The sequence below is a fragment of the Cornus florida genome, unplaced genomic scaffold (genome assembly GCF_030987335.1).
Source record: "Cornus florida cultivar Cherokee Brave unplaced genomic scaffold, ASM3098733v1 CherokeeBrave_3.0.0_Hap2_Chr01, whole genome shotgun sequence".
NCBI lineage: Eukaryota > Viridiplantae > Streptophyta > Magnoliopsida > Cornales > Cornaceae > Cornus > Cornus florida.
In genome coordinates, this window is record NW_026775571.1 from 50052553 (window position 1) to 50077430 (window position 24878).

At 38.4% G+C, this 24878-nt stretch overlaps 1 non-coding gene and 1 pseudogene across 1 annotated transcript; both read right to left on the minus strand.

The window, feature by feature from the left end:
- Window positions 1-5125: 5125 nt before the first annotated feature.
- LOC132283035 (small nucleolar RNA R71) lies at window positions 5126-5223 on the minus strand (annotated as a pseudogene).
- An 11483-nt stretch (window positions 5224-16706) lies between these two features.
- Window positions 16707-16813, minus strand: LOC132284302 (small nucleolar RNA R71). The gene has a single exon (XR_009472242.1). It is a non-coding gene; the product is annotated as a small nucleolar RNA R71 (small nucleolar RNA).
- Between the last annotated feature and the right edge of the window lie 8065 nt (window positions 16814-24878).

Genomic DNA, 24878 nt, shown 5'->3' on the forward strand with positions numbered 1-24878 from the left:
TCGGACAACCGAAATGATGTTGCCTGGTAGGTTTTGCTTGGTTGGTTGTCTCGGTTGGTTAACTTTATTTGTTTATTTCCACATAATTTTGTTGATCTTGTTTAAGCCATTTAATGGCGCACCTAGTCTAGTTTGAACTAGATCTTGTTCCTTTAGTTGTCATTGGTGCCATAGGGTACCATTTGACCCTTTCATTTTAGCTTTCACTTTCGGTTATTTCTTTGAGTTTCGTGACTTCATGGAAGATCACATTAGTGTCTTGGGGATGATTTATATCTCTATAGACTTTGGTTTTATCTTTCACTTCCGCATTTTGGATCCGTTATCGGGTCAACTTTCGGTTCATTACTAACACACCGGGTTAAAAAACTTGAGCCGTCACAAGTGGTAGCAGAGCTCCTAGGTTTGAATACCTTGGACAACGGGTTTTGGGTGCATTTCATGCTTTTATTGATTTGCCTTGATATGTTGGCATGCTTTTTGATAACATATTTACGTGCCTTTTGATAACATACTCAGTGTTATGACATGTTTTTTTTTCTGTATTTGTATGCTTATGTGTTTAAAAGCATCCTGGTTTGATACGTGCTTATGTGTTTAAGTACCCAGAAGTTTTCATTATCTGTTTAGCATGTTGCGTATGCTTATCTGCCTTATCATGACTGTGTGTTGCATAATTGACGTGCTACTTATTAGGTACATTCACTGAGCGAGTTGCATCCGATCATAATACCTTGTGTTATTATTAATCTCGTTTCCTTTTCAGGCATGTAGCATCACATTCGTGATTTACGGAGAGTCTTCTCGTTAAGGCTTAAGTGAACGTAAGGTTGTAGTCTCCATCTGGCAAGATGAGACGTGGGCCACGGAGGCACCGTTTCGTCTCATTTTCTTTTGTCTCTTCGTAACGTAGTCATGGTGGTGTTAGAGGTGCCGGTGTTATCTCTTAGGACTTCCTAGAGGTTTTGACATCATGATGTCATTGAGGTCTTTGTTTCTAGCGTCACAGGACGATGAGTCAGGACTGACTCGAATCCTTCCTTTAGGAGTTAGGAAGTTGCCTTACGAGCCTCAGGGCGAGGTTCTCGTGTCTTGCCTTCTTAAGGTGATGGTTTCGGGATTTGGATGGGTGTGTTCACCTAGAATCTTTCTTGTATTGCCTCGGACAACTCTTACAAGCTACGGTTGGGATGTGAACGGTTTTGTGTAATTAATTGCACATTGCACTGGTGCAATTAATTACTCTCCCTTGTCTTTGGAGACTTGGGGCATTTTGTTAGGGTTCTGGTAAAATCTTGTAGATTTCCTATCGAACTCGTTGGCATTTTGGATTGGGGGTTTTCTTGTTGATGTCTCATGACGATTAGCCTTGGGGCTATCCATTTTGTTGTTGCCTTGTTTCATGTGGTGTTGGGATACCATCAGGGTATGAGCTGGTCTTGGAATGACTCGCTGACCCTATGTTTAGGAGACCTTAGTGGTCGTTTGGGGGATGGATCCTTTACTCATAGTTAAATATTGGACTCATCTAGGTTTTGTATTACATTTTCTGTATGGTATCTTTTGAGAGGCATTCCATTCATTCCCTTTGATTTTGCGAATTTGCCATTTGTATGATCACTTTTACATGTTTATAAGCCCCATTGTTTTTGGGTATGCCTTAGAAACATGTTTAGGATATGTGACTATGTGGTAGTCGTATGAGGATGTATATGATACGTTCGCTTATGCAGTATCTATTTACCATGTTTGTGCCGTTGTTAGTGTATAGCGTGTCACTATTTGTTTAACCCCTATATGATAGGTGGTTTATTTGGTTTACCTTATGTGTACTATGTATTTAAAACTATGATATTATTTGATTTATGGCATTTAATTTTGTAAGTATCTACTATGTGAGTATTTGGTTTATACTGTTTTATCTTCCCGCACTTGTGTTAGGGTTTCGTGACCGTGGTTGTTAGGATTTTAATGAGTGAGCTACGTAGTAGACTTGTGTTTTGAGATTTTAGTTATCCACTATAGGGACTTTGACCCAACATTTTGTCTTCTGTATGTAGCCTTACGGTAGGTCTACTTCAGATCTGTGCTTAGGTTTTCAATTTTGTGGGTCCAATCCATTGGCTTGAGGGCACAGACTTGTCAGGCTATGGATTCGGGACTGGTGTTGTTGTTATAGCATTTTCAGATGTGGGAGTCGTTAGGTACACCAACACTAGGGATTTAAGGCCTTAAACGTAACGATGCCAATGACATGTTGTCAAAGTTTTGGGATTATGATGAGCGCTGAAAAGTGTGCATTTAAATCCCTTAAGCTTAGGTATTCTAGAACCTTTATCTATCTTATTTTCCCGCTTTAGATTGATTTTGTATTATTTCCATTTTCAAGTACTTATCCCCAAAATAAGCTAACTCAGCTAAATAAGAGCATAATTGAAGCAATCTTGAGATAAATCAAAGAAATGAGCAAAGTGGGAGCAAAAGGAAGCAAATGGTGGAAATTCAGTAAGTTCGATCGATCAGGGAATCTCATCAATCAATCCAACATTGATCGATTTCAGCACTTAAAGATGGATCCAAGCTATTTTGTCCTTATCCTCAGATCCCACAAAGTTCGGTCGATCCAACTTTCTTTCAATCGATCGAAAAGATTCCATCTTATCCAGTTGTACCACCCCACCTACCACTTTTGTCTCTTTCCCAAAAATATCTCCAAAATATCTCAAATTTGTCTTTATCCAAAAAGGCGCCGCCATAGAGGATCGATCCAGCTTAAGTTCGATAGATCTCAGCCATGTTCGATCGATCAAAGCCAAGGTTTGATCGATCGAATTTCCCCAAGTGTGAGAAAATTCAATTTCCAGCTCATTAAAAGTTGTCTCATATCCAATCATTGGGAGGAATATTGGTGTACGAGCCCAGGTCATTGGGGGTGACATTTGACCTACCTATATAAGGAATATAAGCAACTTGTACAAGGAGACTTTTGACACAATTTCCATATCATATTCTTAGTGAGGAAAAAAAGAAGAGAGGAGGCTAGAGACACAAAGTTGGAGTTCTTCATCAACCAAGAAGATGAGTAAATTTCTACCATGGATTTAGCCCTTGAGGGTTGGGAGACACCATCCATGAGTGGCTAGACATCCTCTTGGGGCTAGAGTTAGCCCTAAACATGCTTTCTACATCTTGATTTATGTATTTTTGAGGCGATTTGTATTGTGATACATGTTTTGACATTTTTATATACATAGATCTTGTTTATTCAATGATTTGTGTGATTTAATGCTTCCAATTGATCATTTCATTCTATCCATTTGCCTATGTATGCTATAATAGATGTTCATGTGTTTGTCTCTAGATTTTGTGTTATTGATTCATGTCTATGCGTATTGATGCTATAGATCTAGAGATTATCAAGGTATAGTGCTTAATAGAATGCTCTTGTGGTTTATTTGATGGTTCATACTCATTTCTTAATGGATTGTGGCTCTCCCTTAATTTAATTAGTTTAATTTCATGTCATTAGCTTAATTGTAGTGTAGTTGTAGTTTAGATGTTAAATGGGAGGGCAATCCGTGCTTGTTGTTTGATGTTCCATACTTATGAATACAAGTAGCATATTTCTCTAACCTTGTGATGTGTTTGAATTGTGAGTTTAAAGAAAGGATTAATGGCTTAGTTTGATATATTGTGCTATCCACTATGTTGCTTAGACAATATATCCTTAATTAGTCATCCATGCTTGTTGAAACAACCACACACACACACTATTATTGCAACATATGTTTTCCCCTCATTAATCATTCATTAAGGGTGTATAAAAGCTATGCCTAATGGTGATCTCTAAACCCCAAGATCTCTCTCTCTTATTTTCTCTCTGTTGCATTTAATTGTTTACTTTAGTTTAAATTGCATTTTAGTATAATTCAACCACCAACCAATCTTTTGATCACTTAACCTACTAACCCTAATCTCGATTCCACAACCTAATACGACCCACCAAACCCTACTCACCCTAACTATATTTTTAGTGAAAGGTAGTAGTGGCAATTATAAATGTAAAACTTGGCCCCGCACCTTAATGCACCTTCTAAACTATGTGGTAGGACGCGACGACCAAGCCGCCACCAAGTTTTTGGTGCCATTGCCGGGGATTGATTGAAGGCAACGTCCTATTTGTGGAATCAATTAGGAATTAGTACTCTTTTGATCGTGTCTTTACTTTATTTTTATTTTTATTTTAGTTACTTATTGTGTTGGTTCTTGTTTGACTAGGTGCATTGAGATAGAAGGTGAGCAAAGGAGCATTCCAAGCAAGGAGCTATGCAAAGCAAGGAAAAAGCTAAAATTTAAAAAATTGCAAAGCTAAAATTGAAAAATGAATTGAAGTGCTTAAGGACCCTTTGTGAGCTCTTTCTTAACTCAATCTCTAATTAAATCGTCGGCCCACGTGGAGGCTTGTTTTTCAATTCTTAGATAAATCGTGAGCCCACGTGGAGGAAATTTTATTGTTCTTTGCATATTGTTGAAAGCATGGGAGTATGGGATCAATGTATGTGGAGGAAGTTTGTTAATTATTGAATTGTTGCGAAGGTGAAGTGATTGTTGATTAATTGTTGCTTGTTTATGTTTTGCTTGTGCACACATGGTCGAAGGTCATTAAATCCTACTCTTGTCCCTCTTAATTTGAATTTAGAATCCATTGTTCATACACCTAGGGGAAGGGGTAATTTTAATCATTCTACTTCTACAATTGAAGTACATAATGAGGACCATGTGGAGGACCTTGGTCACATAGACCAACAAGGTATCCTCCACCCCAATGTGCATCATGATAACATGCAAGTACCATTAGGCATGCCTGGGCCATTCATTCACCCACCACAACAACAAGGCCAAGTTCCATTAGGAATACCAAAGAGTTTCTTGAAGTATGTTCCACCGTGAGATACACAGACATGCCGAAAAAGGTCTTAAGGCTTAAACTTTTTCCATTCACCCTTAAAGACAAGGTAAAATATTGGTTCAACAATCTTAGGCCTTTTTCAATAACTTCTTAGGCAAAAATGCAACAAGAGTTCTTAAAGAAGTACTATCCAGTTTCTTAGACCAATGCCATGAGAACCTCAATTCGAGAGTTTCACATGGGGATGGAGAAACGTTCTATGAGGCATGGGAAAGATTCAATGCATTACTTAGGAAGTGTCCACATCATGACATACCCAAATGGCAATTAGTTTAATATTTCTTTGAGAGTTTATTCGATAATTACAAAGGCATGGTTGATGCTTCCATGGGTGGCTATTACATTGATAGGCATGAGGATGACGTGTGGCGTCTTTATGAGAGTATGAGTGAAAACTCTTTGCATCGATCTTTATCTTCTAAGAATGGTAGAAATTCAACTGGAAGGAAGAGTGTTAGCTTACATCAAGTTGACCATTCCAATGAAATAGCCACCAAGATGAAATCTTTATCTCAAAGGTTTGATCAATTCTTGATCAACCAAAACTTGGCAAATCAATTATCTTCCTTCCCTAACCATTCCAATCATTCATCCAATGAATCATGTATGACTTGTTCAAGTGTTTTACATTCAACTTCTAATTGTCCCCATGGATATGTGCAAAGTGAGCATCACGAACAAGTCAATGTAGCTTTTGTTAATCAAAGGAACAATCCTTATGGCAATCACTATAATTCTAGTTGGAGGAATCACCCAAATTTCTTTTAGAGAAACCGAGGGGAAAGCTCAAACCCTTCCCAAGGTGGTTTTCCAGGAAATTACATTCCATCTCCAATGCAAGGCCAAGGATCCCAAGGATATAGATCATATCAATCACAAGGAAACCAATTCTCAAATTCTCATTTTCCAAATCAATCATATTCTCAAGGAAATTCTAGGAGCCCCACTTTTGAAGAAAAAGTTTTAACTGTTTTAGGCACTCTAAAGGCGAACACTCAATTGCTTCATTCTCACTCTCAATCCATTGCAAAGCTAGAAACCCAAGTAGGGCAAATAGCAAGCACTTTAAATGCAAAAGAGAAGGGAAAAATGCCTTTAAATGCCCCACCAAAGCAACAATGCGTTGTGGAGACTCATTCCTCATCGGAAGGTCACACAATTGAGCATGCCAATGCGGTGACTACCTTAAGAAGTGGGAATATTGTGGACAACCAAGTAGGCATGTCCAATGAAGAGACTGAACCAGTGCAACCACAAGTTGACGCCCGTCCCATTTCATATCCTATTCCTCCTTCATTGCATATGCATAATCTTTCAAATAAGAATGTGTTGAAAAGTGATCTTGAAAAGAAAAATTTGCAAAATGATTTCAAAACTTCTTATGTTGAAGAGACTTCAAGGAAAAATTCTGAAAAAGTTTTTGAACCAAAAGCTCCATTTCCAGATGCCTTAAAAGGATCCATTTCAATTGACAAGCAAAAGGCCAAAACAAATGAAATTATGGATGTGTTTAGGCAAGTGAAGTTAATCTTCCACTTTTGGATGTAATTAAGCAAATTCTGGCTTATGCTAAATTCTTGAAAGATTCTTGTACCCAAAAAAGGAAGAACAAAAGCCAAGCACCTAGAAAAGTGGTCTTAACCGAGCAAGTGAGCTCAATTTTGCAGTATAACACTTTTCCAAAGTTTAAAGACCCTGGTTCGATCACCTACCACTTCATGCATCATTGGTGACCATGTCATTAATTGGGCTCTCCTTAATTTGGGAGCAAGTGTTAACCTTCTTCCGTACTCGGTGTATGTCAAATTAGGCTTAGGAGACTTGAAACCGACGTCGGTGGTTTTACAACTTGCCGACCGATCCATCAAAAAGCCTAGGGGTATCATTGAGGACGTATTGATTAAGATTGATAAATTCTTCTTCCCCATTGATTTTGTTGTCATTGACACAGAACCGGTCCCGAATCCTAAGAGCTAAATTCCCGTTATCCTTGGCCGTCTTTTCTTGGCAACCATGAATGCCAACATTAATTGTAGGATGGGGATAATGAAAATCTCTTTTGGCCACATGAAGGTGAAGTTGAATATCTTCAATCCAACCCCGAATTCATTTGACAAGCATGACGAAGTGAATGTTGTAGAGAAATGTCATGCTAATGAATGTGAAGGAATAGAGTTTTTGAGTGAAACCAAATTTTCAAAAGGTTCAACTTTAACCTTGAAACCCAAGAATGTAATTTGAAAATCTTGTTTTTAAAGGGCATGGAAGCCCAAAGATCATTTTGACCAAGGACCAAAAACTTCATTTGAGCTTAATCCAATAAGTTCCTTAGGGAACCATTTGTTGGGTGGAGTTCAAAGTACTTATCAACCCATTAAGGAGGGGATGAACTACAAGATGTTTGATTTGGGTTAAAAGAGACCAACGTCTTGCTAGAGACGTTAAAGACTAGTGCATTTCGTAAGGTGTCACAACTCTATTCCTCCCTCATTTTTATTTTAAATTTCATTTCTTGCAAAATCTAGATATTTGCTTTAGGTTCATATGCATTGTTAGGAATTGTGATTAGGATTGCATGCACTTTCATGTTGAAAATGGACATTTTGTTCCTATTCGATCAATCTCAAAAGAGGTTCGATCGATCGAACTCCATACCTGCATCCAATCACCTCTCTGTCCAATCGTTCGAAGAAAACCTATATATTTCAGCTCTCTTTCAAATCGATCGTACATTCTTCGATCGATCCAGCTTTATCTTGGATCGATCTGCAATTTCAACACTTAGAAAAATTTTGAACCTGCATCAAAAAGGCCTATCTTTCAGATCGGTCGAACATGTCTGCAGGTTTTTACAAGTGATCGATCTGAGCCTTCTTGAGATCGATCTGTGTCTCTTTCTGGCTTTGACTTTGACTAAGTTTTGAATTTTGAATTTCAAAATATATATAAAAAAAATAATAATAATACTTTTATTTTTATTTGTTTATTATTTTTGAAAAATCCAAAAAAGATTTTATTTTATTTATTTTAATTTTTAATATTTTTAATTTTTAATTCAGAAAAATCCAAAAGTTTCAAAAATAATTTTTTCATTTAAGAGGAGAGATCGATTTCAATTCGATCGATCTGAGATTTCAGTTCGATCAATCTGAGATTTTAGTTCGATCGATCGAACTAAAAAGGGAATGTTTTTTTAAAAAATCGAACTAGGGTTATTCGATCGATTTCCAAAATCGATCTCAAACCCTAGAGTCCATCGCCACTGCAACCCCAATCTCTTCCATCTCCGGCAAGACCTCCGGCGACCTTCCCTTCCCTCGAAACTCTCTCTCTCATCTCGGATCTCGGATTTCGACTCTCTCTCTCTTCATTCTCATCTTCTCTCTCAGTTTTGGGTAAGATTCAAACTCCATCTTTTGATTCGAGCTTTATCTTCATGCATCCATGCTTTTGTTTTAGATCTTTGATGTTATGATGATGATTCTTGACATTTTTGAAGCTTTGAACCTTTGTGTATATATGTATATATATATCTATATATCAGTTTTATATATTTCGATTTCGATTTTGATTTTGGGGGTCACGGGCTAAGGAAAGTGACCAAATATGTTGATTTGTTGTGTAGAGGGGCCCACGAGCTTGCTCGGGAGGCCCCCATGCCATCCACATCACAGATCTGTGACTTTTCGAATTTCACTTCACAGTTCGATCGATCGAACTTTTTCTCAGATCGATCTGTAATAGATCAATCTCACTTATTCAAGATCGATCGAACTTATACCGATCTCACATTTTTGTGATCGATTGAACTTCATAGATTTAGATCATACACTTCACACACCATCTCTTGTGTTTCATGCTATCTCATACGTGCCTAATGCCTGTGTTTTCCATATTGGATGCATTTCATACTTATACTGTCTAGCATGCTTCGCATCATATCACTTATTCCTTGTCACTTGCATAGATTCATGTTCATTATCTATTTTGTCTATCTTATTTGACATACATGATTCTATAAATTGTGCTTTAATTCTTTATTCCCGCACTGACTTCCTTTTTGAGTTTTCTTTTCTTTTGCAGGCCATAACTCGAAAAAAGACTGTTGCCAAGCGGCAACATGGACCATAGAGGCGAGTAAGGCAAAGGACAGAGGAGACAAGAGAGCCCTCTTATATTCAGGAGGAGCTAGCACAGCCCACTCCACCTTAGTCTTCATCTTTTGATAGCAACTCACACTCTTCTGCTGAGGCATCTTCTTCACAGGCTGATGCTAAGGCTGTGCATATACCATCTCCATCACCTCCACCAGCTCAGCCAGCTCAGGGCTTAGACTGGCCATTACCGAGATGTACACGTCTTTCAGTGACGCACGAGTCAGTCTTTGACATAGATTTCTTCTCCCAGTCTGTTCTTACCAGAGCAGCATATGATGATATAGACTGGAGGGGCATCTCAGCCATATTAGCCCCTGTTACATACCCAGTGTACCCGAGGTTGGTCCGGATGTTCTTCCAGAACCTCCGGCTTGCCCTGAGTAACCTGAGGGAGTTGCGAACTACCGTTAACGGCCATCTGATTATTATTGCTGTGGACACTTCAGCCAGATCTTGCCGATGTCCACATGTCCGCCTTCTTGATCTCGAGGCTACATATCCTACTCTATAGAGGCCATGGTCATTGCACTCATAGGTCACTCTGCAGCTGGCGAGACTTTTGCCACGTGCACTTATCTGTTAGACGACCTATGGTTCTTTGATTCAGTGTTATTCCGAAATGTCTTCATGGCCGGCCATAAGATACAGAGGCACGGCAACTTTTTGACAGCTCTATATGCCTTCTATACAGGGTACTGGCTGTCCATTCCAGCACTGATATGGAGCGTTATGATGAAGCTGCAAGGCTAAACCTAAACGGGCTAATTTTCTTCCCTTTGGCCACCTTATTACATAGATTCTGAGAGACCAGCACTATCCTTTCCATCACTAGGAGCATACTGAGTCTGGGGCCTATTCATTCAAGAAGAAGGACTGGGATAAGAGCTACAAGGCTCTTATCAAGAGTCTACAGGAGGATGCTGCAGAGGCAACTGAGGAGCTTGAGGAGCAGGAGGGAGCGGCAGTAGCACCAGAGTAGGCGGCGGACGATGTACCAGTCGATCCGGCTGCCATGCATATGGACATTGATTTAGAGCAGCCTGCAGAGAACCCAGAGTATTACCTGAGGCTCCAGTTCAGATACCCAACTTCAGAGAGCGTCTTCAGACTCTGGAGGATGGCATGGTTTCCATCCGGGATGGTATTGCTTCACTCCGTATGGATGTCATAGCCGCATTGCGAGATCTATCCCGAGATATCCGCGGAGCATGCCCTGCCCGTCCTACATCCTCTTCATGATTTTTATATCTCATTTCTCATTTTATATCTGTGATTTGACTGTTATATTTCTGATACTGTTATATTTTTGTGACCGGTCTGTCGGCCCTGTTCCTAGATATCTTATATACTGTTCTTTATTTTCATCATTTATATATGCTTTACTTTTGTATGTTATATTCCTATATTAATATATCTATCTGATTGACTCCATCAGGTGCATTCCAGTGACTTCAGTGAGAGAGTGCTACAAAATTTTTAGGACCACCCTTATACCTCTCTCATTATTTCATTTAACTATCCCACTTACACTTGCATGTCCACTGTGCACTGTTATTATCCCTTTTGTTATCTGATGAGTTTTATCCTAGTGCCATCTTTTTGGGACCACAGTTAATCCCAAGTTTGGGGGGGCTATGCCACCCACTTTGGATACTTTTGTCCCGACTACTCTTTATTGTAGTTGCACTGGTATACTCTTTCCCTTTGTTCTCCTTGCACATTGAGGACACTGTGCCATTTAAGTTTGGGGGTAATGGTGCTTTGCAGTGTTTGTTTTTAAATTCAAAATTTTGAGCATGACTTGTGTATTTGAAGGATTTTCTATGATTGGTCCATGACTAGTTATGATTTTAATCTTTTGAGGACTATATTGCCTAAAATTTAAAAATTGCTTGACTAGAGAGTCTAATACTCCTTGTATGCCTTGTGAATGCCATTTAGGAGAAAAAATTTTGAATGATTGATATCTTGCTTGCACTTGTGGTCCACATCATCCTGATTTTGTGATTGTTTTGAGATTTATTCTAAGATTCTACATTAGCACAGGCGCATACTAGCATTCATTTGTGGGGTACATGCTTTGTTGATTATTGAATTGGTTATATCCCAATTGAGCTAGTAGTGCATTGAAAGCTTTCATTCTTAATAAAAGTGGATAACAACCCATTTTTACTAAGTAGCCGGGATTCTAGCCTCATCAAGCACTGAACTTCTCACGCCGAAAGGTGGAGGGCCCAAACTCTAGGTTAATAATTGAATTGAAAAAAAAAAAAAAAAAAAAAAAAAAAAGGGTTGCAAAAGCAATAAAAAAGTGAGGACTTCTTCCAAAAGGTGAGAAGTGGGAAATGATTAGATGGAGGTTGTTTTGATTTGTAACCTAGTTGATTTGAGCTCGTAAGTCCGTAGGGGTGTTTCAACACCTAATACCCTAAAGCCGTCTGGTTTGGGAGTCATTGACCTAACGCTCGACCTCATGGATTGCTAGAAAGCTTAATAGATCAACACATTGCACCATGCTTCCATCTTTGATCCTTAGGGATAAAAATAAAAATAAATAATAAATAATAAATAATAATAATAATAATAAGTGCACCTAGATCAATAAAGTTTTAATAAAAGGTCCACTATTTGTCTTGATGATTGGTACTAGATTTGTGTGCTAGTTTGAGGGTAAAGATATGATTAATTCTTTAGTTGGCTTAGATAGTAACACATTTGATGCCGGCCCACTCAAAAAGGATTCTAGAGTTGTTATGATTTACATGATCATTTTCTTGATGTGTGGAGGACCATACTTGCTTACTTGATGTTGAAATTTTTGGAGATTGCTTGGAAAAGGTTGAAAAATTGCATACTTGAGGTAGTTTTCTCCCAATGCTTGTTTGCAATATTGGTGCCTCTTTTGAAAGAATGAGCTTAATGTTTGTGGGTATCATTTCTGGAAACCCTCACGAGACTTCACTCGTCTACTAGGGGTAACCAAGGGGTTTAAAAGGCTTGTTACATGTGCTAAGTGCAATCGTGTTCCCTACAAAAGTGGTGTTATCCTTTTATTGTTTTCTAGTTCATACTTGTATAGTTGTTCATTTCATTCCTTTACTTTCTAGTTCAACACTAGGGACTAGCAATATTTAAGTTTGGGGGTGTGGTAAGCGCTGAAAAGTGCGCATTTAAACCCCTTAAGCTTAGGTATTCTAGAACCTTTATATATCTTATTTTCCCGCTTTAGATTGACTTTTTATTATTTCCATTTTCAGGTACTTATTTCCAAAATAAGCTAACTCAACTAAATAAGAGCATAATTGAAGCAATCTTGAGATGAATCAAATAAATAAGCAAAGTGGGAGCAAAAGGAAGCAAAGGGTGGAAATTTAGCAAGTTCGATCGATCAGGGTATCTTTTCAATCGATCCAACATTGATCGATTTTAGCACTTAAAGATGGATCCAAGCTATTTTGTCCTTATCCAAAGATCCCACAAAGTTCGATCGATCCAACTTTCTTTCAATCGATCGAAAAGATTCCATCTTATCCAGTTGTACCACCCCACCTACCACTTTTGTCTCTTTTCCAAAAATATCTCCAAAATATCTCAAATTTGTCTTTATCCAAAAAGGCGCCGCCATAGAGGATCGATCCAGCTTAAGTTCGATAGATCTCAGCCATGTTCAATCGATCAAAGCCAAGGTTCGATCGATCGAATTTCCCCAAGTGCGAGAAAATTCAATTTCCAGCTCATTAAAAGTTGTCTCATATCCAATCATTGGGAGGAATATTGGTGTATGAGCCCAGGTCATTGGGGTGACATTTGACCTATCTATATAAGGAATATGAGCCACTTTTATAAGGAGACTTTTGACACAATGTCCATATCATTTTCTTAGTGAGGAAGAAAAGAAGAGGGGAGGCTAGAGACACAAGCTTGGAGTTCTTCATCAACCAAGAAGAGGAGCAAATTTATACCATGGAGTTAGCCCTTGAGGGTTATGAGGCACCATCCATGAGTGGTTAGACATCCTCTTGGGGCTAGAGTTAGCCCTAAGTATGCTTTCTACATCTTGATTTATGTATTTCTGAGGGGATTTGTATTATGATACATGTTTTGACATTTTTATATACATAGATCTTGTTTATTCAATGATTTGTGTGATTTAATGCTTCCAATTGATCATTTCATTCTATCCATATGTCTATGTATGCTAGAATAGATGTTCATGTATTTATCTCTAGATTTTGTGTTATTGATACATGTCTATGTGTATTGATGCTATAGATCTAGAGATTGTCAAGACATAGTGCTTAATAGAATGTTCTTATGGTTTATTTGATGGTTCATACTCATTTCTTGATGGATTGTGCCTCTCCATTAGTTTAATTAGTTTAATTTCAAGTCATTAGCTTAATTGTAGTGTAGTTGTAGTTCAGATGTTAAATGGGAGGACAATCCATGTTTGTTGTTTAATGTTCTATACTTATGAATACAAGTAGCATATTTCTCTAACCTTGTGATGTATTTGGATTGTGAGTTTAAAGAAAGAATTAATAGCTTAGTTTGATATATTGTGTTATCCACTATATTGCTTAGACAATTGATGAGTGCTAAAAAGTGCATATTTAAACCCCTTAAGCTTAGGCATTCTAGTACCTTTATCTATCTTACTTTACCGTTTTAGATTAATTTCGTATTATTTCTATTTTCAGGCACTTATCCCGAAAATAAGCTAACTCAGCCAAATAAGAGCTTAATTGAAGCAATTCTTGGATATATCAAATAACAGAACCAAGTGGAAGCAAAAGGAAGAAAAAGATGGAAATCAACATCTTCGATCGATCTCAGATCAAAGTTCGATCGATCCAACATAATCGATCTCAGCACTTCAAGATGGATCAGAGCCATGATGACATTTTTAGAAATCTCAAAAGTTCGATCGATCCAACACCATTCTTCGATCGATCGAACTGTTTTGTCCTTATCCAAATGATTGATCTTATCTAGTTGTACCACCCTACCAACCACTTTTATCCTTTTCCCAAAAATATCTTCAAAATATCTCAGATTTGTCTTTATCCAAAAAGCGCTACCATTGAAGATCGATCCAGCCTAAGTTCGATAGATCTCAGCCAAGTTTGATCAATCCAAGTCTAAGGTTCGATCGATCGAACTTCCTCTAGTGTAAAAAAGTTAAATTTTCAGCTCATTGAAAGTTGTCCTTTATCCAATCATTAGGGAATATTGTGTGCACGACCCCAGCTCATTTTGGGTGTCATTTGACCTACCTATATAAGGATAAGGATTGCTTTTTACAAGGGAGAGCCAATATCATAGAGGAGGAGGCTAGAGACACAAAAGGGGGAGTTCTTCATCAACAAGGAGCAGATTTCTTCCATAGAGTTAGCCCTTGAGGGTTAGACCAACATCACCATGAGTGGCTAGACATCCTCTTGGGGCTAAAGTCAGCCCCAAGCATGCTTTCTATATCTTAATCTTGTGTATTATTGAGGGATTAGTGTTGTAATTAATGTTTTGACACTTTGATATATATAGATCTTGATTGTTCAATGATTTATGTGGTTAAATGCTTTCAATTGATCATTTCATTCTATCCATATGTCTATGTATGTTAGAATAGATGTTCATATGCTTGTCTCAAGATTTTGTGTTATTGATGCATGTCTATGTGTATTGATGCTATAGATTTAGAGATTGTCAAAACATAATACTTAATGGAATGCTCTTGTGATTTTCTTGATGGTTCATACTTATTCCTTGATGGATTGTGCCTCTCCCTTAGTTTATTTTCATGCTAGTAGTGTAGATGTAGTGTAGTTGTAGTGTAGTATTAAATGGGAGGACAATCCATGCTTGTTTAATGATCCATGCTTTTGAATGTAAGTAGCATATGTCTCTAACCTTGTGTTGTATTTGGATTGTGAGCTTAATGAAAGGATTAATGACTTGTTTTGATCTATTGTGCCTTTCACATGTTGTTTAGACAATATATGCTTCATTGCTTAGATATATTGTGCCTTTCACATGATGTTTAGACAATACATGCTTAAGTAGTCATCCTTGCTTGTTGAATCAACCAAACACACACACACACCAATATTGCAACACACCATTTGCCCTCATTAGTCACTTGTCAATGGTATAGAAATGCATTATTTGGTGGTGATCTCTAAATCCCAAGACTCTTCTCTCTCTTATTTGCTCTTAGTTGCATTCTTTTGTTATCACTTAGTTTAATTTAGTTGCTCTCTCATCTAATCAACCAGCCAACCAATTGTTTGATCACTCGACCTACTAGCCCTAATAGCGATTCCACAACCTTGTTCGACCCTCACAATCCTTTGGGACGATCCTTACTCGCCCTAACTATATTTGTAATGAAAGGTAGTAGTGGCTTCTATAAATGTAAAACTTGGCCCTCGCCTTAATGCACACTCTCTAAACTTCTGGTAGGACGACGACAACCATCACCAGTTTTTGGCGCCGTTGTCGGGGATTGATTTGATTTGGCAACGTCGGAATTGTGGAATCAATTAGGATTAGTACTCTTTTGATCGCGTCTTTACTTTATTTTTATTTTTCTTTTTGGTTACTTATTGTGTTATTCTTACTTGACTAGGTGCATTATTGGAGAGGAAGCAAACAAATGAGCATTCAAGCAAAGCAAAGAAAGTAAAAAGCTAAAAATTTTAAAAAAAATTTGCTAAGCTAAGCTTTAAATTTGGAGTTGAAGTGCTAAAGGACCTTTGTGAGACTTTCTTTACTCAATCCATTAGACAAATCGTGAGCCCGTGTGGAGGCATTCATATTTGTTCTTTGCATCATTGTTGTTAAAGCATGGGAGTATGAATTAAGTGTTTGTGGAAGAAGTCTAATTGCATTGTTGTGAAGGCATAGTGTTTATCATTCTTTGTGCTCCTAGGGGAAGTGGAAGTTCAAATGTAACCAATCTATCAATGGATAACCATAATGATGATCATGTTGAGGACCTTGGTCACATAGACCAACAAGGTATCCTTCATCCAAATGTGCATCATGAGAACATACAAGTACCATTAGGCATGCCTAGGCCATACATTCACAAACCACCACAACAACAAGGCCAAGCTCCATATGGAATACCAAGGCCAATGTATGCTCCACAACCTCCCATCATCAATCAAGGAATTCAAAACCAATGTGTTCATGTTGCACCTCAAGTAGCTAATCCACCTCTTGCTTTAAGAGACCATTATGTGCCTAATGAGTATAATGCACCTACATACATCCAATTGCCTCCATTCAGAGCACATCATTATGAAATTAAGCCACAAACCATTCAAATGCTTCCTAACTATCATAGACTTCCAAGTGAAGAACCTTACAAGCATTTGGATGAGTTTCTTGAAGTATGTTCCACCGTAAAATATACGGACATGCTGGAAGAGGTTTTAAGACTCAAACTTTTTCCATTCACCCTAAAAGACAAGGCAAAGTATTAGTTTAACAATCTTAGGCCTTTTTCAATCACTTCTTGGGCAGAAATGCAAGAAGAGTTCTTGAAGAAGTACTATCCGGTTTTTAAGACCAATGCCATGAGAAACTCAATTCGAGAATTTTCACATGGGGATAGAGAAACGTTTCATGAGGCATGGGAACGCTTTAATGAATTGCTTAGGAAGTGTCCACATCATAACATGCCCAAAGGGCAATTAGTTCAATATTTCTTTGAGAGCTTATCGGACAATTATAAGGGTATGGTTGATGCTTCCATGGGTGGCTCATACATTGATAAGCATGAGGATGACGTGTGGTATCTTTATGAGAGCATGAGTGAAAATTCTTTGTATAGAACATTATCATCCAAGAATGGTATAAATTCACAAGGTAGGAAGAGTGTTGGCTTACATCAAGTCGACCATTCAAATGAAATAGCCGCCGAAATGAAGTCTTTATCTCAAAGGTTTGATCAATTTTTGATTAACCAAAACTCGGCGAACCAAGTATTTTCCTTCCCTAACCATTCTCATCGTGCATCAAATGAAACATGTATGACTTGTTCTAGTGTTCTTCATTCTACTTCTCATTGTCCTCACGGATAAGTGCAAAATGAACCTAATGAACAAGTCAATGCAGCTTTTGTGAACCAAGGGAACAATCCTTATGGTACTCATTATAATCCAAGTTGGAGGAATCATCCGAATTTCTCTTGGAAAAACCAAGGAAAGGGCTCAAACCCTTCCCAAGGCAGTTTTCAAGGGAAATACATTCCACCTCCACTTCAAAACCAAGGATCCCAAGGTTATAGACCTTATCAATCACAAGGGAATCAATTTGCTAATTCTCATTTTCCCAACTAATCTTATTCCCAAGGAAATACTAGAAGTCCTGCCTTTGAAGAAAAAGTTTTAAATGCTTTGGGCACTTTAGAAGCTAACACACAATTGCTCCATTCTCACTCTCAATCTATTGCGAAGCTAGAAACCCAAGTAGGGCAAATAGCAAGCACTCTTAATGCAAGAAAGAAGGGAAAGATGCCTATTAATGTCCCACCTACGCAACAATGTGTTGTGGAAACCTATTCCTCATCGGAAGGCCACACCATTGAACATGTTAATGCGGTGACTACCTTGCGGAGTGGTAAGGTTGTGGACAATCAAGTAGAAGTGTCCAATAAAGAGAGTGAACTGGTGCAACCTCAAGTTGTCACCAGTCCCGTTTCACATCCCATTCCTCCTTTATTGCATATACATGATCTTGTGAATGAGAAAGTCTTAAAAAATGTGTTTGAAAAAGAAGTTTTGAAAAATGATGTTGAAAAAGTTTTGCTGAAAAATGATTTGAAGCAAAGTGATTTGAAAACTTCTTGTGTTGAAGAGAGTTCAAAAGAAAATTCTGAAAAAGTGTTTGAAAATGTTCCATTTCCGGATGCCTTAAAAGGGTCCATTTCAAACGATAAGCAAAAGGTAAAAACCAATGAAATCATGGAAATGTTTAGGCAAGTAAAAGTTAATCTTCCACTTCTGGATGCAATCAAGCAAATTCTGGCTTATACCAAATTCTTGAAAGACTTGTGCACCCAAAAGCGGAAGAACAAGAGCCAAGCACCAAGAAAAGTGGTTTTGACCGAGCAAGTAAGCTTAAATTTGCAATATAACACTTCGCCAAAGTTTAAGGACCCCGGTTCACCTACTACTTCATGCATTATTGGTGATTATATCATTAATCGGGTGCTTCGTGACTTAGGAGCAAGTGTTAACCTTTTTCCATACTCAGTTTATGTCAAATTGGGCCTAGGTGAATTAAAACCGACGTCGGTAGTTTTGCAACTTGCCGACCGATCTATCAAGAAGCCTAGGGGTGTCATTGGGGATGTTTTGATTAAAATTGATAAATTCTTCTTCCCAGTTGATTTCATTGTCATAGACACGGAACCGGTCCCTAATCCTAAAAGCCAAATTCCCGTTATCCTTGGCCGTCTTTTCTTGGCAACCGCTAATGCCAACATCAATTGTAGGACAGGGATAATGAAGATCTCATTTGGCCACGTGAAGGTGAAGTTGAATATCTTCAATCCCACACCCAATTCATTTGACAAATATGAAGGAGAAGGTTAACGTTGTAGACAAATGTCATGATCTTCAATGTCAAGGAAGTGAGCTTTTGTGTAAGACCAAAACTTCAAAAGGATCATCTTCAACCTTGCATTCTAAAAGTCTTGTTTCAAAGTCTTGCTTTGAAAAGGCATGGAAGCCCAAAGATTGTTATTGCATTGACAAGGGATCAAAAGTTTCGTTTGAGTTTAATCCAACAAGTTCTTCAAATAACCATTTGTTGGGTGGAGTTCAAAGCATCTATCACCCCAACAAGGAGGGGATGCATTATAAGATCTTTGATCTGGGCTAAAAGAGCCGAATGTCTTGCTAGAGACGTTAAAGACTAGGAAAAACCATTTCATAGGGTGTCAAAACCTTGTTCCTCCCTCATTTCTATCTTAAATTTCATTTCTTGCGAAGTCTAGATACTTGTCTTTGGTTCATATGCATTGATAGGAACTTTGATTAGGATTGCATGAATTTTTGTGTTGTGATTGAGCATTTTGCATAAGTTCAATCGATCTCAAAGAAGAGTTCGATTAATCGAACTTCCACCTGTATCCAACACTTAGAAAAAATTTCGACCTGCATCCACCTGCATCCAAATCACCTCTCTATCCCATCGTTCGAACTAATTCTCATATCGATCAGAAGACCTTAGATCGATCCAAGTTCAAAGTTTGATCGATCTCGTGCTCCAACACTTAGAAAATTTTTAGCCTGCATCAACCTGCATATTTCAGCTCTCTGACTCATTGACCGAAAACATTTCAAGATAGATTTGAAGTTCTTCGATCGATCGAATATTCAAATTCGATCGATCTCAAGTTCCAACACTTAGCCAATTTTCTGAGCCATAAACCTGCATATTCTTACTCTCTATCTGATCGATCGAACTCTTATTCTGATCGATCTCAGTTCTTCATTTCATTATTTTGACTTTATTTTGACTTTTCAAATTTCAAAAATCTAAAAATATTTTCATTTTTATTTTATTTTCATTTTATTTTATTTTTCAAAAAGTTTTCAAAAATACAAAAATATTTTAGTTTATTTAGTTTTTAATTATTATTGTTTATTCAATTAAAAAAAAAAAAAAGATTGATCGATCTCAGTTGAGGTTCGATCGATCGAACTCCTGTTGGGGATGTTTTTAAAATAAAAACCGAGAGTTGTGAGATCGATTACAAAGATCGATCCAACTCTCTCAAACTCGAACCCCCCTTCTCTCTTTCATCATCGCCACTGTGCACTCTCCATCTTCCTCATATCTGGTGACACCTCCGGTAACATCAAGCTCACCCCGAATCTCACTCCCTCTTCATCTCCACTTCTCTCTTCGGTTAAGGTAAGATCCGAGGCTTCATTTAGGTTTTGAAGCTTAGATTTTATACATAGATGCTTTACATGTTCAATCCATGCCATTTTCATGATAAATCTGCCATTGATGAGCTTCACAACACTGAGTTTATATATGTATATATGTGTATATGCTTTGTATATATTTGTGTATTTAGATTCAATTTTGGGAGTATGGGCCTTGTTTGGGTGATGATAATTGATCATTTGTTGTGTCGATGGGCCCACGACCATGTCGTGAAGGCCCCGTGCCATCCACGTCACAGATCTGTGACTTTTCAGTTTTCATCTTCGCACAGTTCGATCGATCGAACTTCTATCTCAGATCAATCTTGAGAGATGGACCGAACTTAGTTTTTCAAATTTCTCAGATTGATTAAAGTTTTGAGATCGATTTCAAACCTTTTTGTGATCGTTCGAACTTCACAGATCTCATACACACACTTCATTCATCATGCATTATGTTCATGCTATCTCATATATGCCCAATGCCTGTGACATTCCACATTGGATGCATTTCATACTTACATTGTTTAGCATGTTTCATATCCTATCACTTGCATAGATTCATGTCATCTATATGATTTATCTATCTTATTTGACATGCATGTTTCTATTTTGTGCTTTCAATTCTTAATTCTAGTACTAACTCCCCTTGCAAGTTTTTAAATTATTTTTCAGGCTATGACTAAGCGCAAGACTATTGCCAAGAGGCAACACGGGCCTCAGAGACATATCAGACCATGGATAGAAGAACCAGCAAAGCCCTCTCATGCACAGGAGGAGCCAGTACAGCCTACTTCACCTATGTCACCTACTTATGAGGCTGAGGATGCTCATATTCCATCCACCTCTACAGCTCAGGATGCATTTACACCATCACCATCTCCACCACATGCTGGAGCTGAGCATTCACCAGAACCATCTCCACCATGCCAGCCAGCTCAGCCAGCTCAGGAGTGTGATAGGCCCGCGCCTAGATATGCACATATGGCAGTAGACCATGAGTCGGTATTCGACACAAACTTTTTCTCCAGATCAGTGCTAACCCGATCAGCTTACCACGACATTATTCAGAGGGGCCTTGCAGCTATTCTTGCCACAGTTACAGAGCCAGTCTACCCGCGGCTGGTACGGTTGTTCTTCTAGAACCTCCGACCATCCCCGCGTACCACAACAGAGCTGGTCACTACCATAGATGGCCATCAGATCACTATCACTATGGACTCGCTAGCCAGATCATGCCATTGTCCACACCGATGCCCTCCGGAGCTACAGGATCTATATCCGAGGCTATACAGGCCTTCTTATGCCGACATGGCAGTATTTCTTACAGGTTACCATGCCGATGGTGAGATTTTCGCCACCCGCAGATTCCTTCCAGATGACCTATGGTTCTTCGATTCCATTCTCTTTCAGAATATATATATAGCCGGGCACAAGATCCAGCGAAGAGGAAACTATCTGACAACCCTCTACGCATTCTACCCAGGCCACTGGGTATCTATTCCCAAGCTCATCTGGAGCATGATGAGGAAGCTATTTGACGAGTATATCAGCAAGGAGAAGCCCGGATGCGCTAAGTCTCTCCCTTTTGGCCACCTCATCACCCAGATTCTGATTGACCAGCGTTATCCTTTTTATCCTCGAGAGCACCCTGAGAGAGGTTCCTGTCACTTCTTGAAGAAGGATTGGGACAAGAGCTACAATGCCATCATTACTAAACTGCAGGACCACGCAGTAGTGGCTGCAGAGGAGCTAGAGGCTGAGGAGGCAGAGGCAGTAGCTGAGGCAGTAGCAGCAGATCTCGTAGTGGACGATGTACCAATCGGTCCAGCTGCTGAGCATATAAATATTGATTTGGAGTGACCTGCAGATGACACAGAGCAGCACTCTCCAGCTGGGTCGCCCATTCACAAGCAGGAGCAGGCTCAAGATTTTCATTCTTTTGACTCTTCTATACCTGAGGCTCCAGATCAGACCCCTGGCTTTAGAGTACGCCTGTAGACTCTTAAGGATGCTGTTGTTGCTATGCGAGCTGATCTTACGACCCACGGAGCTGATTTTGCTACCTTCAGTACAGATGTCGCTACTATGTTCCAAGATCTATCCAGAGATATCCGCGAAGCCCGACCTGCCCGTCCTGCCTCATCTTCCTGAGATTCCAGTTTCTTCTATCTTTTCATGATCCTTCTTTACTATTGATACTTTACTTTTGTCACTGTATAGTACTATTATTTTTACAGCCGGTCTGTCGGCTTAGATCTTTTGATGTTCCAGTACTTTATTTTCTATTTATTCATGCTTTTATTATGGATGTCATATATTATATTCTCATATCTGTATGTTTAACTCCATCAGGTGCATCACAGTGACTTCAGTGAAAGAGTGCTACCCGATTTTCAGGACCACCCTTATACCTCTCTTATCTCTTTATCTGTTTATCACATTTACACTTGCATGTCCACTGTACACTAATTATTCCATTTTGTTATCTGATGAGTTTATCCAAGTGCCATCTTTTCAGGATCACAGTTAATCCCAAGTTTGGGGGGGGGGGGGGGGGGGCATGCCACCCACTTTGGATACTTCAGTCCCAATCATTCTTACTTAGTTGCACTGGTATACTCTTTCCTTTGTTCTCTTTACACATTGAGGACATTGTGCCATTTAAGTTTGGGGGAATGGTGCTTTGCAATGTTAGTTTTAAATTCAAAATTTTAAGCATGACTTGTGTATTTGAGGGATATTTCTATGATTGGTCCATATCTAGCTATGATTTTGATCTTTTGAGGACTATATTGCTTAAAATTTAAATATTGCTTGACTTGAAAGTCCAATACTCCATGTATGCCTTATGGATGCCATTTAGTAGTAAATTTTTTGAAAGATTGATATCTTGCTTGCACTTGTGGTCCACATCATCCTGATTTTGTGATTGTTTTGAGATTAGCACAAGCGCACACTAGCATTCATTTGTGGGGTACATGCTTTGTTGATTATTGAATTGGTTATATCCCAATTGAGCTAGTAGTGCATTGAAAGCTTCATTCCTGATAAAGGTGGATAACAACCCCTTTTCACTAAGTAGCCGGGATTCTAGCCTTATCAAGCACTGAATTTCTCGCGCCGAAAGGTGGAGGGCCCAAACTCTAGGTTAATAATTGATTGTTCAATTGAAAAGAAAAAAAAACAAAGCAATAAAAATAAAAAAAAAAAAAAAAAAGTGAGGTCTTCGTCCAAAAGGAGAGAAAGTGGGAAATGATTAAATGGAGGTTATCTTGATTTGTAACCTAGTTGATTTGAGCTTGTAAGTCCGTAGGGGTATTTGAATGCCTAATACCCTAAAGCCATCTGGTTTGGGAGTCCTTGACCTAACGCTTGACCTCATGAATCACTAGAAAGCTTAATAGATTAACACATTGCACCATGCTTCCATCTTTGATCCTATAAAATAAAAAAATAAAATAAAATAAAATAAAAAAAATTCGAGTGAAAAGAATAAGCGCACCTAGAACAATAAAGCTTTAATAAAAGGTTCACTTTTTGTCTTGATGATCGGTACTAGATTTGTATGCTAGTTTGAGGGTAAGGATGTGATCATTTCTCTAGTTGGCTAAGATAGCAACACATTTGATGCCGGTCCACTCAAAAAGGATTCTAGAGTTGTTTTGATTTGCATGATCATTTTCTTAATGTGTGGAGGACCATACTTGCTTGCTTGATGTTGAGAATTTGGGAGATTGCTTGAAAATGTTTGAAAAATTGCATACTTGAGGTAGTTTTCTCCCAATGCTTGTTTGCAATATTGGTACCTCTTTTAAAAAAATGAGCTTAATGTTTGTGGGTATCATTTCTAGAAACCCTCACGAGACTTCACTCGTCCACTAGGGGTAACCTAGGGGTTTAAAAGGCTTATTGCATATGCTAAATGCAATCATGTATGAAAGTGGCGTTATCCATTTATTATTTTCTAGATTTATACTTGTATAGTTGTTCATTTCATTCATTTACTTTCTAGTTCATTGCTAGGGACTAGCAATATTTAAGTTTGGAGGTGTGATAAGCGCTGAAAAGTGCGTATTTAAACCCCTTAAGCTTAGGCATTCTAGTACCTTTATCTATCTTATTTTACCATTTTAGATTGATTTCGTATTATTTCCATTTTCAGACACTTATCCCGAAAATAAGCTAACTCAGCCAAATAAGAGCTTAATTGAAGCAATTCTGGGATAAATCAAAGAAAGGAGCCAGGTGGAAGCAAAAGGAAGAAAAAGGTGGAAATCAACATCTTCGATCGATCTCAGACCAAAGTTTGATTGATCCAACATGATCGATCTCAGCACTTCAAGATGGATCAGAGCCATGATGACATTTTCAGAGATCCCAAAAGTTTGATCGATCCAACACCATTCTTCGATCGATCGAACTGCTTTGTCCTTATCCAAATGATTGATCTTATCTAGTTGTACCACCCTACCAACCACTTTTATCCTTTTCCCAAAAATATCTTCAAAATATCTCAGATTTGTCTTTATCCAAAAAGCGCTACCATTGAAGATCAATCCAGCCTAAGTTCAATAGATCTCAGCCAAGTTTGATCGATCCAAGTCCAAGGTTCGATCGATCAAACTTCCTCCAGTGCGAAAAAGTTAAATTTCCAGCTCATTGAAAGTTGTCATTTATCCAATCATTGGGGAATATTGTGTGCACGACCCCAACTCATTTTGGGCGTCATTTGACCTACCTATATAAGGATAAGGATTTCTTTTTATAAGGGAGAGCCAATATTATATCATATCATCTGTT